This window comes from Capsicum annuum, chromosome 7, assembly GCF_002878395.1.
Source record: "Capsicum annuum cultivar UCD-10X-F1 chromosome 7, UCD10Xv1.1, whole genome shotgun sequence".
Classification (NCBI taxonomy): domain Eukaryota; kingdom Viridiplantae; phylum Streptophyta; class Magnoliopsida; order Solanales; family Solanaceae; genus Capsicum; species Capsicum annuum.
This window is the reverse complement of record NC_061117.1, coordinates 128,476,243-128,493,370: the sequence shown is the minus strand read 5'-3', so window position 1 is coordinate 128,493,370 and position 17,128 is coordinate 128,476,243.

The following is a 17,128-nucleotide window of genomic DNA, read 5'->3' as shown; positions in this document are numbered from 1 at the left end:
GTGTAGTCTCCAATGCATTCGAGAGGGTTTTTGAAGAATTTTGGGTTTTGATCATCCTTTAAGGAAGTTGGTTTGACTTTGATCAAGATTTTGTGACACGACCTTCAGATGGTGATTTGGACAGTTCCATTAGATACGAAATGTTGACTTTGGGTTAGTAGCATAGTTCATTTAGCCTTGAGCCTTTATTTTGCATTTTGACATCTTAATTAAAAACTAGTTAAAATTTAGCCTAAGGGGGTCCAAGGGGATAATTCATTGTAAACAATCTCTTTTTCATAATCTAATGGTTCCATTGAGTGTGGAATGTCATATTTATCCTAATAGCATTATTGGATCATTTCCATAGAGTCTTAAATAAATCCCAATGGTTCTTTTGGAGAATTTGTGACTTGTGACTTTATTGGTTTCTATAATGACCCGAGGCTACCCCATGGATGTCACACTGTTCTTAGGACTACTAGTAGCCTATAACTAACCCATGATATCTGCTCAGCACTGAACTATGATAAAATAATCATAAATAAGAGCAGAAACAAAAGGGTCATAAAACTAGATTCATATGAATGAACAATCTCAATAGATACTACTAGCTAAAAAAACAATTGAAACTCTTGAGGAATTGAAAGTAACACACCATATGGCTAGTCTCGACAAGCCTCTACTAAGACTAAAGAGCCACTGGAAAAGGCCCCAGCTAACCCAAACTAAAAACATAAAGGCTGAAATAATAGTAAATTGACATTTGTAAGTAAACATAGCATTTGTCCTTAAACCATGAGAACTCAACAACTGCCGGTATGTAGGATTTGGTGATCATGGCTAATCGTAATGTTGAGGATGAACACCAGAACCTATATTATGAAGCAATGTAGCCGCAGAGACATATATGTTGTTAGCACTTCTAAAATGTACTAAGTATATAGGGGTGAATGCAATAAGTAAAACTAATATGTGCCATAACGGAAAACATGCATGCTAATTGTTAATAGACTCACCAATATACGAAAATAAACTAAAAACTAAAATATCATAAAACATAAATAACAAAGAATAATCTGATAAAATGCGTGTGTCACTACACTTAATTTTTGAAACTTATCCTTTCTATGGGAGTTTCTTATAACCTACATAAACCATGTGAGCTAGCATAGAGTCCAACGTCTAACCTATGTAGAGGATGGTTGTTTGTCACGACCTAAACTAGGGCCTGGCTATCATGGGTACCTCATGTCCCACATGGACCTGAGATAACCCCCTGCACCTAACCAAATAAAACACAACATCTTCCAATATTAGATGAATTTCAAAAATATAGCAAGATAGCACGCAATAAGCTTAAAGAAAATCAAAACAAGTCTATACCCATAGAACAATGTCCAGCTAAACAATTAACCAACACCGCCTAATTCTACAGTAATCCAAACAAATCCTTCTAGACAAAGTACCAAAACTAAATATCAATAATGCGTCGGGACATGCCCCCGACTATAGACAAAAATAAGTCTAAACAGTCTGAGACATAAGAGACCAAAACATGAAATGTAGAATTCCAAAGTATAGAAGATCACCACTTTAATGTCAACTCATGAGCTGATGACCAAAACATGTTGAATACGGTTAGCGATTGGAGCGCTAGCAAGAAACTCAAGGATAAGGATTAAAATATTGACATGATCAATCAATTCAAATACATTCTAATTTAGTACACATAATCAAATGCATATACATATGTATGTATCACACATCGGGATACGAAATAAGGCTTAACATACTCTTTAAAAACTTTAGCCTTGATTGTGTAGATCAACCATCATAGCATGCACCCATGGGATATATGGGACCAGCTCTTACCCCTTATCCAGGCCCTAGTACGTGTAGTCACACGAACAGGAAAATAATCTTATATATATGTATAGGGGACTTGAATCTCCCAATCACATAATAAGGTGACTTAAGCACTCGATTATGTAATGATGTATGGGGGACTCAAACTACCCTAATTATGTAATAATAATAAGGGGGCTCAAACCTCCCTAGTCAATTAGACAACCGCATCGATAAATATGGTTTCCAGTATTATTTACTAAGACCTCTACTTTCATGATTCAGCTACACAACCCATACTAAAGAATAAAACATTCATCACACATTCCCATATATTGAAATATATTTAACATTAAGGAATAGATTGTTGGTATTGTCATACCAACTATACTTTCAAGGTAATAACAACATGCCAAACAATTACATCACTTGAGGGAATTCATAGCCCCTTGGTTAGATTATATAATAACTTATGAAAACATGAACTCACATGGTTCAATTCAAAATATTAGTGCAATAGTTCAAGAATAGTTCACTTTTACAAATTCCCACATTTCTATAATTAAAACCCCATTTCACAATATGGGGTTGGGGTCATAACCCCTTCAAAAATCACAAGTTTATGAGAATCATAGTTTCCTAATTCATTCACCATACCCATGCACCAATAAGTTTAGAATCATAATTAAAGCATGAAAAATCATATGTAATGTTACATCTTGGGTTTTTACCTTAGAAATTTTCTTTGAAATCTATTCTTTGGACCCAGTACGCCTCCAGGGTATGAGTCTATGCTGGGGTAAGAGTGGTATGGTCCTATCATAAGTTGACCAGTGTTAGTTGGTGGGATGACTTTGATCACTGGAACAGTCATGACTTATGAGTTCAAGTAGTAAGGATTGATATGAGTAGTATTAGTTACTCGTATGGTGGGCAGTGTTTGATTCTCCTGGTAATTCATTCTGCCAGGGATACGAATTATGAGTATGGATCCTGTTCTGATATTATGACTTGGTTGGATGATTCACATGCTGACAATGTATGATCCAAGGGTTAAGGCCTGGGTACGAATGGTGGGAACTAATCCTAAGGAAGGGTACAACTCGTAAGAGGGTCAGTCATATCCTTATGATGGGTTTTTGAGGAACTTAAGTGGGGTATTCTGGAAATTTCCCTACTTATCCTAATTATGACCCATGACTTCTAATACACTTAAAAGGTTATTTACCCTATTATTCTATTTATTAACACTTAGAATCTATACTAAAATGTATCAAATTCTCTCAAGAGCTTTTAGGAAAAGATAGCTAGGGTTTCAACTTAGGGATTTCTTTAGGGGTTACTTTGGTAATTTTCTTCCATCATCTCCCTTGGTTTAAGGAATATGTGTCTTCCTTACTTATTACTTCTAAAAAGGTATGGATTTTATGAATGTTTGCATGGTTTCAATATTGCATGGTTTATGGATTTCAACTATTACATGGGGGTTTTGTTTATAATGGCTTGGTTATGGTTTCCTATGGTTAATTTTGCTTTTACATGCATCAATGATGGTTTTGGGCAATTGAATTGCATGGCAATGGTTTAATAGTCTTTCGAATTGGTTTTGGTTATATTATGCCCTAAAGGTGTTTGATAAAATGCTTATAAAGATATGTTCATTGCATTGACTTCCTTAAATGCAACCCTTGATTTTTTCCACTTATGTATGAAACTATAAATGGTTTAAATGGATTACAAAGGTTAAAGTATAATTGGTTATGCTTGTGGAGAACATACAATCTCTGAAGAGGTTAATATGGTAAATAAAAAGGGCACTTGAGAGTCCCCTTAACCTAAATGGTTTGGCTAAAGATAAATTTTGCAAAGAATAGTTGGTATGACAATATCACTAATAATTTTCCTTAGTTAATAAATAGTAATTAGATTGTTTGGACATGGTTTTAATCTGGGCATTAATGACGGAATATGTAACTAAGCCATGGAAGGTAGAGGTTCTGGGGGGAGACCAAAACTGGAAACTCATATTTGCTGATATGAGGGTTCTTCTATGACCACACATAAGTGTCACATTTATATTGGAGGGATGTACTTGTCATCCCATGAGATATTTCCTGGTCGTGTAGCTACACGCACTGGGACTCTTTCAGTAGGGGGATCTGAACCTATATGGCCCATAGGTATGGTTAAACAGTAAGGTTGCACAACCTAGGTTAAGGTTTTAAATGCATGGTAAATGTGGATTCTCTTTCCTGACACTTATATATATGTATGGTTGTATGCATCATGGATGGTTTTACTTAGTTGTTTAAATGACATTAGTTTATCTTTATCCTGAGATACATGCTAGTGGTTATTTTGATAACCTGTCTACTGGAAGTTGTATACAAACACTATGCAAGAATCGGCTGTTCAACTCTTCTTCTATAGTTATTGACTCTAGGAGAACATTTGGATAGAAGTGGTAAGCTTCTATCTTTCCAGAAGGCTCTATTTCATGATTGGACATTCTTAGACATTTTGCTTCTGTTTTGGATATTGGTTTTGGCCATAGTTGAGGGCATATCCCAACCGAATATTTGTATTCTTTTGTATAGAGACTTTATGGTACTTGTGGGGGTTGGTATAAGTGGGATCGATATTGGTGTTGCCCTTAGCATTGGCATTGGTGTTGGGGCAAATATCATTAGATGATATTGTTGACTTTTTCATTGTATTGCTTTTTGGGTTTGATTATTATATTATGTTTTGATATTCTATTTGATTTTGTATGGTATGGATGGTTGGTTTTGTATGGGTAGACTCATTTGGGTCAGTCACTATTGTGACTGTATTCTAGAGTCTTAACAAGAGCATTTGCGTAATCTTGTTATATGCTTAAAATTCAGGTCATCTAAGGCTGTAAAAGGTGATTGGGTTGGGTTAAGGGGGCAGTCCTTCGTCTCTGGTTGGACTTGAGATGCCCATTATGTCTAAGCCTTGGTTTGAGTTGTGACAAGTTAGTATCAGATCTTTAGGTTCATGGACAACTGATAACTCCACAAAGCCGTGTCGAGTAGAGTCTCTTTTAGGGCTATGAAGTGTGCCACACTCATAAGAGAAAGGCTGGGAAACATTTAGGAATGTTTCACTTTCTTGAAATTCTTATTCCTAGAATTTTCTCTAATCCTTAGTTGTTTGTCTTTTAGATCATACCTCTTAGATATGTAACATAAAAAAAAATTTCCATCCCATCTAAGGATAATACTGAAGGGGTAACTCCTACATCTTGAGTACATCTTTGATCTATAGTCCTATTCCTGATTATGCTGGAGTTCCTCCTACTACTCCTTCGATCCCTCAGGGCAACTTGATGAATGCAGAGTTTCATCAGTCTATTCATGTTATTTCTCAAATAGTTTCTTCTCAAGTTGAGTGAGGTGTGGCTAGTGTATTGTCTGCTGAGGCCACAAAGATTGGTCAGTTTATGGAGATAGGACCTCTTACTTTTATGGGAGTGAAGGTGAAGGAAGACCCACGGGGCTTCTTGGATAAATTGGAGAAGATATTTGGGTTATATAGGCTTCTGATATAAAGGGAGTTAGCTTTGCAGCTTATCTACTTAAAGATGTTACTTATCAATATTATGAGAAGTGGGACAGAGATAAGGGTGATATGGAAGAGAAAGGGTTTTGAGAGGCCTTTTCTATTGCCTTTGTGATTTATTTCTTTCCTGAGGAGTTGGGGGAATCTAAGATGAAGGAGTTTGTGAACCTCAGGCAAGGAAGAAAGGATGTGAGGGAATATACCTTTAAGTTTCATCAGTTGTCAAGGTATGCTTCTAATTTAGTGGCTGATATGAGGTCAAGAATAAGAAAGTTCACTTCTGGGTTGAATAGAGATTTGATTTTAGAGAGCAAGACTGCTTTGCTCATTAGGGATATAGATATCTCTAGGTTGACAATTTATATGCAGTAGGTTGAGGATGAAAAAATAAGGCGAGCAAAATTTAGGGATAGGTAGGGAAAGTGGGGCAGGTTTTCTGATCAGGAAGGTGCACAGTCTTAAGGCGGTAGAGATAATATAAAGTGACAGAGAAAAAAGTGGGGGAGTTCTGTTCCTTCTCTGCTGCCAGTTCTCCTTACCCATAGTAGTTGAGCGATAGGCGTCACCAAGGTGGTAATAATTCTTAGGCTCAGGTTGTCCAATCTTTGGCGACTGGAGGTTAGTCTATTTCTTCATGTCCTCCTTGTTGGTTCTTTGGTCATTCTCATCGGGGATTCTATGAGAAAGGTAAAGATAAGTGCTTCAAGTGTGGTCAAGTAAGCCATAGTTTGAAGGATTTTCTGATCAATAAGGTTGCTATAGAGGTGAATAAGATTCTGGTGGCTTCATCTTATGCTCCTATACCTGGTGGTGTGGCACCTGCTTCTATTACTGCTCCCGGTTTTAGTATTGGTCAGAATAGGTTGTATGCTTTGGAGTCTCGACTGGAATTCGAGGCATCACCTGATGTCATTACTAGTACATTATTACTTTTTTCTTATGATGTATATTGTCTACTTGATCCACGCTCCATTCTTTCTTATCTTCTTCTTATATAGCTGTGTCTTTTAGTTTTGATCCGAAGATCATTTCAGACCTTTTTTTTGTTTCTACTCTAGTTGGAGACTCAACCATTACTGAAGGGTGTGTGGAATCTATTGGTTATAGGCAAACCTTGGTAGGTCTGTTTGAGTTGGGGATGGTGGATTTTGATGTGATTTTGGGTACGGATTGGTTGCATTCTTGTTATGCATCTTTAGACTGTCGGACTCGTAAGGTCATCTTGAGGTTCCCTGGTGAGCTTGAAATAGAATGGAAGAGTTGTTCTTTACTCTTAGGGGGAGATTTATTTCTTATCTTAGAGCTCGAAGGTTAATCTCTAAAGTGTGTTTTTATCACTTGGTCCGGGTTAAAGATTCCAACTCAGAAGGTCCTTCTTTGCAGTTAGTTCCTGTAGTTATGAGTTTCCAGAGGTCTTTCCAAATGATCTTTCTGGTGTTCATCCGAATAGGTAAATAGATTTTGGTATTAATTTGCTTTCGGACACTCATACAATATCTATTTCTCTTTATAGAATGGTTTCGGCTTAGTTAAGGGAACTCAAGCAGCAAATTAAGGATCTTCTGAATAAGGGGTTTATTCATCCTAGTGTTTCTCCGTGTGGTGCACCAGTGTTGTTCGTACGCAAGAAGGATAGTTCCTTTCGGATGTCTATTGACTTTAGGCAGCTGAATAAGGTAATGGTCGAGAACAAGTATTGTCTCCCAAGAATAGATGATATGTTTGATTAGATGCAAGGTGCCAAGTTCTTTTCTAAGATAGATCTTTAGTCTGGGTACCATCAGCTTGAGATTAGGGAGGTGGATATCCCTATGATGGCTTTTTGTACTCGCTATGGGCATTTTGAGTTCTTGGTGATGTCATTTGGGTTGACAAATTCTCCGGCGGTATTTATAGATTTGATGAATAGGGTGTTCAGGTAGTACTTGAATCTTTTTGTCATTATATTTATTGATTACATTCTGGTGTATTCAAAGAGTGAGGTGGATTATGCTAGTCATCTCCGTGTGGAGTTGCAAATCTTAAAGAAACAACGGTTGTTTGCCAAGTTCTATAAGTGTGAGTTTTGATTGAATGCCGTGACTTTCTTGGGTCACATTATTTTTAGTGAGGGGATAATGGTTGATCCTCAAAAGGTTTTTGCGGTAAATGGGTGACCTAGGCCCACCACTCCATCTTATGTTTGGAGCTTCTTGGGTTTAGCCAGGTATTATAGGCAGTTTGTGGAAAGCTTTTCATCAATAGCTGCTCTTTTGACTAAGTTAACTAAGAAAAAGGTTAAATTTTCTTAGTCGGATGCATGTGATGGGAGTTTTGAGAAGTTAAAGGATAGGTTGACTTTGGCTCCAATTTTGATCTTGTTGGAAGGTAATCATGGATTTGTGGTTTATTGTGATGCATCTCGGGTAGGGCTTGGTTGTGTTTTGATGCAACATGGGAAGGTGATTTCCTATGCTTCCCTGATAGCCTAAAGTACTATCTCACACGAAGATGGCTACTAAAATGACAAATTCCAGCAACCAAAAAAGAGAAAACAACACTTAGATGGGAGATGAAGAAGAAGAATTGCATAAAAAGTAAAGATAGGTAGAAAGACCTTCACTTCCAGTAATGAATAGCACTAGAAGGTGTATCAAAACCTTCAAACATACGTCACAATGCAATCTCAAACCTTCCTATTAGGTGACCCAAAGGACTCGTACTTCCTCAAGCACACCTTTCTTGACAAATGACCCAATACAAGTGAAAACCGATTTTCAATGTATTCAAGGTCCCAATTTCGGGTTCTATGCTACAACTAGAGAAATACAAGCTATAATCTATAAATAATATCCAATGTCATCAAAATCTAATAAGAAAAGTGAAGAAATGGTCTATTTATACTATTACATGCCAAATAACAAAACTACCCTTAATGAGGGCTTAGATAGAGGCACCTATGGAGTGTTACTTTGAAGTGTCAAATGTCTTCCTTTCCCTTCACTGGAGGTGCCTATGGAATGTACAAGTTCCCCTCCTTCCTTCTCTTGATCAAGGCTTGAAAATACTCCAAAAAGTCTTCAATTTATAGCCGATTCCGAAGCCTCGACCCTTAGACCATACTTTTTGTTTTTGATGCTCCTTGTGCTTGTATCATTCCAGGCAGTTGAAGGTGCATGAGAAGCATTTTCCTAACCATGATTTGTAGATATTGGTGGTTCCGTTTGCTTTGAAAATATGGCATCTTTGAAAATACGTGTCCGCATAGAAGGAACTTAATTTTAGGTAAAGGAGATAACTTGATCTTCTCAAGGATTATGAGATGAGTCTTCACTATTACCCGGGTAAGGCTAACGTGGTTGCTGATGCTCTTAGCAAGTTGCCTATGGGAAGTTTGGCTTATGTAAGAAGAAAAACGGGTATTGGTGAAAGATACACACCACTTAGCCAATCTTAGAGTTCGTCTCTTGGATTCCAAGGATGGTGGTGTGATGGTACAAGAAGTGGTTTGATCGTCTCTTGGTGCAAAGATTAATTAGAAGTAAGTATTAGATCCGGTCTTGATGAAAATCAAGAGTGATGTTTGTGGGCAAAAGGTGGCTATGTTTAAGAATAGTGGTGATGGTACTTTACAGTACCAAGGGAGGTTGTGTGTTCTAAATGTCTATAGGTTGCGACAAAGGGTTTTGGCTGAGGCGCATGAGTCGCTCTATGTTGTCCATCCTGGCTCGACAAAGATGTATCATGATCTTAAGGAGATCTATTAGCGGAATGGTATGAAGAGATATGTAGTTAACTTCGTGGCCTGTGCATGGTGTGGCAACAGGTTAAGGTTGAGCACATGAGGCCTGGTGGGTTGAATCAAGAAATATAGTTTCCTAAATGGAAGTGGGAGATGATCAATATGGATTTCATTACCTGTCATCCTCAGTGTAGAAACAAATTTGATTCTATTTGGTTCATCGTGGATAGGATGACTAAGTCTGCTCACTTTTTGCCTGTAAGGACTACCTTTTCGGCAGAAGATTATGCGAAGTTGTATCTTCAAGAGATTGTGAAGATGCATAGGGTGATAGCTAAAAAAAATCTATAACCAAAATTCAAGACTAAAGAAGCAAAAATCAGAAACTAAAGAAAGAGGAGATGAAGTAGAAACAAGAAAAAATTGCATTAAATGAAAGATATTAATGAAACATACACTAACTGTAGTGATTAGCACCTAAGTGTATATTAAACACTTAAAAACACCTCACCATTGATGGATAACACTTCATTCTTAGGTGGACACAAAGGGATCAACTCCTCAAGCACCCAACCTTTCTTGCCAAAATGTCAACAAGAGTGATTCCACACTCAATGATGACCCTAGTTTCAATGTCTTTTCCAAGACCTACACTAAGATGGCTTTTCCAAGCCCTACACTAAGGAAAGAAAATACAATTTGAGTTTCACTCAATCAATTCATCAAAACTTAGGAAAATAGAAGCCTAATTGTCTATTAATACTTATTACAAACAAAGACTAAAATACCCTTAATGAAGGGTGCTCCTTTGGAGTGTAAAAGAGGAGTCTTAAAAGACCATAATACCCCTAAGTTGAGGTGCCTTTGGAGTGTATCCAAGGCTTTCTTGGAGTATATTCATGGTCCCTCTTAATATATTAGCAAGTACACTCCCTTGGATGAATGCCACATACTCTCACGAACCTCCATCTTCATAAATGGCGCCTTGTGTGTTTGGACTTAATGAATGGAACCTCTTTCATGCTCTCAAAACTGAGTATGGTTCATTCTTCAAGTCTTATGGTCCTCGGGTTAGTATCAAGGCAAGCATCCAAGCAACCTTTCACGCACGGGATTGCTTTATGTCTTGCTCAAAATAGGCCTTCCTTGCATATTCTTGTGCCCTTGGGGTGACCAAGTCTTGAGCCTTTAGGTGTTGGCCTCCAAAAAAGTCATCAAAATCTAAGGTGACCATTTGATTTGTGTTATCCTCCCCTTCTTGAAAATGATTCGACCTCGAATCCAAACCTTGTAAAACTGAAGAGAGGATAAACAAATACAAACTCCTCATGGCATTAAGGTTAGGGTTAGCAAACCAAATCATCTCAACATACTAAGGTTGCACATATTTGCAATATAACCAAGGATCTTTGAATTAATTATTAAATTTTCAATGAAATATGGACAAAGGATTTGGTTATGGGATTCACCAAAAGTGATACTTTGCTTGTCATGTAGACCAAGTAACAAGTTGGATGCACCAACATCATCAATTCTATATTTGGAATCGGGGTCAAACGGGAAGAGTGGCCATAGACACGAGTATAGACAACACTCACCTTTCCTGTAGGCTTCACCCAAACTATACAACATACTCTCAACAATAGCATACATATCATCAAAAGCAAGTAGAGAGTAGAGAAAGATATCACTCAAGTCAACTTCTACTAAGGTGTCTTTATGTATGTACTCACCACTAGTTTCAACATCATCGCCATAAGTACTCTAAACAATAAGGTCACACATAGTAGAAGAAGAAGTAATTTCCAAGCAATGGACACTTTCTCCTTTTATGGAGGATCCCTCAAGTTGGCACTACCACCACAAAAATCAAAGGGATTATTTCTTAAGTCTTTATAAAAAACAAGCAATTCATCCTCATAATAATCAAACAAAGTTGGGGTGTCATACAAAGAATCACATCCGCAATCATTTTTCAAGGAAAAATCGCTTATTGGGTTTCTTAAATATTCAAGCAAATCAAAGCATTCATCACCCAATTGGTTATTCCTTTCCAAGACTACACATTCCTTACCCTTAAGAGTACTCTCATCTTTCAAGAAGATATTTCCATCTTTAGGAGGAATGTTGTCATACCATAATGGGTTAGCATATACGCTATAGCCTCCAAATTAAGCTATTCTATTCTTTTCACCAATAGGCTCATTAGGAGTGTTTATATCATCTTCAAATAAGACATTATTCCTAAAGAGAGCATGATCTAATCCACGGGTAGATTCAGAACACTTGAGTTCTTCACTCTCTAAAAGATCAATATCAAGTTTAAAAGCGGTTTCAAGCACAAGATTGTTCCGGGAATAGCTCCCGGGTTTACTCCCATTTTGTTGACAAACATTATAAAATTCTTTACTCACTTGAGTTCTATTAATTACAACACATATAACTTCAATTTGTGGGAAATTTTTACACACGAGTTGATCAACACAAGTTTCACAAGATGATGTACGTTCATTCAACACAATGGCTTTAATACTAGGTTGACACAAATCAATCTTACAAGAAGATTGAATTCGGTCATCAATAGGATCAACTAGTGTATCACTCTCACAACATGTACATCATCAAAAATAGGAAAAGAATCAATAGATGATGTACTTTCATTTATTACATTGTCTTCAACACTAGGTGGACTTAAATTGATCTTACAAGAAGAGTTAATTTAGTCATCAATAGGATCAACTAGTGTATCCACACTCACAATAGTACATCATCATCAAGAGGAAAAGAAATAATACACTCACAAATAGATAAGCTACCACTCACGCTCAATGGGCTACTAGCCACACAATTATCGTTCACATGTACAAAAGTGTAAGAGTTTGCTATTTTAACTTTATGTTCTTGAGCACATTCTTTTTTGTCTTATTTCGAATCATGGAAGATCACTTTATCCTTTGAGAATCTTGCATCACAAGGGAGTTTGTCAAGTCTTCTCCCTTCTTTCACCTCTTCATCTCTTTTCCCAAAATCGAGATTTAGTGCACTAAGCATTTGGCGTATATCTTCAATGAAGCTATCACAATGGTGATTGATGTGATCAAATGTGGCATTAAAATTTTTGGTAGTCATGGTACCTAAAAGAAAGAAACAAACCTACAAAACAAAAAAACAAGTTAGTTCAAATATCCTCACCAACTCTCTCACTCTCAGATTCTTACCTCACAAGTGTTGAAACTTTGGCATGTACTTGGCAAGTGAGTGAGAGATGATTCTACTTTGGCCCAAAATAGATTTTCATTTGATATGACTCAAAGAAAATTGCTTATGGACTTGAACCAACAAGTTACAATGAATTACAAATGATAAAAGCACAAAAGAAACGTAGACATGGAACAAAGAAAACTCTAGACTACTTATCAACCTAGTACGTAATTACTAGTTTGGTAATTATGGTAGAATCAACAAAAAAGCAACAATAAACAACAAATAGAAAATTAGAAATCTAATTTAGAACTTAATTTGGTCGTTCACAAAAGTGATGATGTGGTAGCTTGTGATTGGCCATCACTTTTTAATTTTTTTTTTCAACTTCAAAATCTCTTGTTTCAGCCAAATACTCCTTTAGGGAAGAAGGATTTCGGTTTTAGAGGAAAAAATGAATGTTTTGAAGCCTTTTTATAGCTTCAAATGAATTCAAAATGAGTTTGTCCTCCCTTTGTACTTTTAATTGTACTTGATTATTCCCTTTGTCTCTTCTTTCTTTTGGATGACAATGAATATGCCAAGGAATATTCTTTCACGAACAAAAAGTGCAATCTCTTTATTCCCTCTTTTTGGATCAAACAAGCTCTTTGAATATTCTTCTTCCCTAAGATATGAAGATGATGGAAGAACAAGATGAATATTCAAGAGTTGATCAAGTTTGACCAACAAGCAAATGAACCCTAATTTCAAATTTTCTTTTGGATCTAGGTTCCTTAGGCCAAGGCAATCTCAATAAACAAAAAAAAAGCAACAAATCATGTCACCAACACAAACCCAAAACGTCACCACCTCCAAAAAGCTTCAAACAAGCCACAACAATGGTGGATGTAGCTCAAAAACAACCAAATCTTGTTCTAAACTTAGATCTAGACCCTTTAAGTGCTAGAGAACAAGAATCTAACACTACAAACTATCAAAACAAGCTAAAAATTAGTATCTCTAAGTTGTGAAATTTGAATCTACTACCAACAACAAGACAACACATAATTTTTTTGAGTTTTTTGGATTTTTGACTCCTTTTTTGTGGATTTTTTTTTACTCTAGACTCTTTTTTTGTGAAGATTTTCTTAGATCAAAGACTTAGAGTTGTGGGAACAACTCTAATACTTGGATTTGATACCAAATGATATCTAAAACAAAGCTATAATCAAAATTCAAGACTAAAGAAGCAAAAATCACAAACTAAAGACAGAGGAGATGAAGTAGAAACAAGAAGAAAATTGCATTAAATGAAAGATAGTAATGAAACATACACAAACTCTAGTGATTAGCACCTAAGTGTGTATTAAACACTTAAACACACCTCACCATTAATGGATAACACCTCATTCTTAGGTGGACACAAAGGGATCAACTCCTCAAGCACCCAACCTTTCTTGCCAAAATGTCAACAAGAGTGATTCCATACTCAATGATGACCCTAGTTTTAATATCTTTTCTAATATCTACACTAAGATGGATTTTATAAGCCCTACACTAAGGAAATAAAATGCAATTTGAGTTTCACTCAATCCATTCATCAAAACTTAGGGAAAAGAAGCTTAATTATCTATTTATACTTATTACAAACAAAGACTAAAATACCCTTAATGAAGGGTGCTCCTTTGGAGTGTAAAAGAGGAGTCTTAAAAGACCATAATACCCCTAAGTTGAGGTGCCTTTGGAGTGTATCCAAGGCCTCTTTGGAGTATATTTATGGTCTCTCTTCACATATTATCAAGTATATTTCCTTGGATAAATGCCACATACTCTCACGAGCCTCCATATTCATAAATGGCGCCTTATGTGTTTGGACTTGATGAATGGCATCTATTCCATGCTATTAAAACCGAGTATGGTTCATTCTTCAAGGCTTATGGTCCTTGGGTTAGCATCAAGGCAAGCATCCAAGCAACCTTTCACTCATGGGATTACTTTATGTCTTCCTCAAAATGGGCCTTCCTTGCATATTATTGTGCCCTCGGGGTGACTAAGTCTTGAGCCTTTAGATGTTGGCCTCCAAAGAAGTCATCAAAAGCTAAGGCGACCATTTGATTTGTCTCATAGGGTGCCTATTTTGATTATTTTTGATTGTGGTACGTAGTTTACATCTCATTTCTAGTGGTCTTTCCAAAAAGTGTTACGGAATAAGGTCAGTATAAGTATGGCTTTTCATCTACAGTCAGACGGGCAAGCGAAGAGAATGATTCAGACATTAGAGGACATGCCTCGGGCATGTGTGATTGATTATGGTGGCAGTTGGGTTGAGTATCTTTCTTTTGTAGAGTCTTTTTACAATAATACATATTATTCTAGTATTAGTATGGCTTCTTTTGAGGTTTTGTATGGTAGGAGGTATAGATATCCTATATGATGGTTTGAGCCTGGCGAGGCAGATATTTTTGGTCCTGATTTAGACTATCAAGCTATGGTGTAGGTTATTCAGGATAGGCTTAAACTTGCTCAGAGTCGCCAAAAGTTTTATGTGGATGTTTGGCATAAAGATTTGGAGTTTGAGGTTGGGGACAAGGTATTCCTAAAGGTGTCTCTAATGAAAGGAGTAGTATGGTTCAATAAGACGGGGGCGCTCAGTCCTCAGTTTATTGGTCCTTATGTGATTTCACAGAGAGTTGGTAATGTAGCTTATGAGTTGGAGTTACCATCTAGTTTGGGTTTGGTTCATCCGGTCTTTCATATTTCCATGTTGAGGAAGTGTATTGGTAATCCTTCTTCGGTTATTCTTTTAAAGGGGTTGGATATCTCTGATTCTCTATCTTATGATGAGGTCCCAGTTGATATATTAAATTGGAAAGTCATCGGTTGTAGACCAAGGATGTGGCTTCAGTTAAGGTTCTATAGCGAAACCATAAGGTAGAAGAAGCTACATGGAAAGTGATAGAGGACATTTAGTCCAAGTATCCATTCTTTATTTCTGCTCCCGGTATTCATGCGGAATATATATTTTCTTGAACACAGCTTTATTTTCTGAGTTTGTTATAGGAAAGATTAACATATTTGCCTTTTTGTTTTCAAACTTTGTTAAAGGGATGTTTGAAAATGCAATTGACTTTATGTGTGGTTACCCCTACCTTATTCGTCATTTGGGGATGCATGTTCCTAGTGGTAAAGAATGTTATATCCTAGATTTTGGCCTTAGAAATTTTTCTTGAGATCTATTCTCTAGACCCAATATGACTCCAAGGTACGAGTCATATGTTGGGGTACGAATGGTATGGTCCTATCGTAAGCTAACCAATGCTTGTTGGTGGGATAGTTTTGATTACTGGAATGGTCACAACTTAGCGGTACGAGTTATAAGGCTTGATATGAGTCATATCGGCGACTCGTATGGTGAGTAGTGTTTGATTCTCCTGGTAATTAATTTTGCCATGGATATGGATCATGGTTATGGATCGTATGTTGATGTTATGACTTGGTTGGATGAGTCGTATGCTATATAGTTTCTAATCCAAGGGTTAAGGCCTAGGTATGATTGGTGGGAACAAATTTTAAGGAAGGGTATGACTCGTAAGAGGGTCAGTCGTATCCCTGTGATGGGTTTTTAAGGGACTTAAGTTGGGGTATTCTAGACATTTTCCTACTTACCTTAATTATGATCCACTACTTCTAATACACTTAGGAGGTTATTTACCTTATTATTCTATTCATTAACACTTAGAATCTATTCTATAACACATCATAATTCTCTCAAGAGATTTTGGCTCAAGAGAGCTAGGGTTTCAACTTAGGGATTGATTTGGGGATTGCTTTGGTGATTTTCTTCTATCATCTTCCTCAGTTTAAGGCATGTGTGTCTTCCCTACTTATTACTTCTAAAAATTCATGGATTTTATGTATGTTTTCATGGTTTTAATGTTGCATGGTTTATGGTTTTCAACTATTACTTGGGGGGTTTATTTATAATGGCTTGGTTATGGTTTCCTAAGGTTAATTATACTTTTATATGCATCAATGATAGTTTTGGGAAATTTGATTGCATGGCAATGGTTTAATAGTCTTTGGAATTGCTTTTGGTTATATTATGCCCCTAAGGTGTTTGATAAAATGCTCATAAAGATATGTTCATTGCATTGACTTCTTTAAATGGAATTCTTTTTTTTTAAGGTTATATATGACACTATAAATAGTTTAAATTTCTTACAAAGGTTAAAGGCTAATTGGTTATGCTTGTGGAGAACATGGTAGTCTCCCAAGAGGTTAAATAGTAAATGGAAAGGTCACTTGATAGTCCCCTTAACCTAAATGATTTGGCTACGGATAAATCATGCAAAGTATGGTTGGTATGACTATATCACTAATAATTGACCTTGGTTAATAACTGGTGATTGGATTATTTGGACATGGTTTTAATCCGGGCATTAATGGCGGGATGTGTAACGAAGTGGTAGAAGGTGGATGCTCTAGGGTGATACGAGCCAAAAGACCATCATAGATTTTAATGACATCATTGGAGGCCAACACTTAAAGACTCAAGCTTTGGTCCCCTCAAGGACATAATAGAATGCATGGAGGACACATTTTGTACATTCAAGAGAGAAATTCTGAGTGTGGAGGGTTGCTCGGAGGCTTTCCCTGATTACTATTCCAGAGCACAAGTGTTGAATGTTTTAAAGAGCTTTAAACACCCCAAAACACTCCAAGGCAGTCCTTAATTTACACACAAAGTCTGCCCCTCTCATTAAGGGTATTTTGTCCATTTTGTTATGTAATAAGCTAGCCTATAAATAGTCT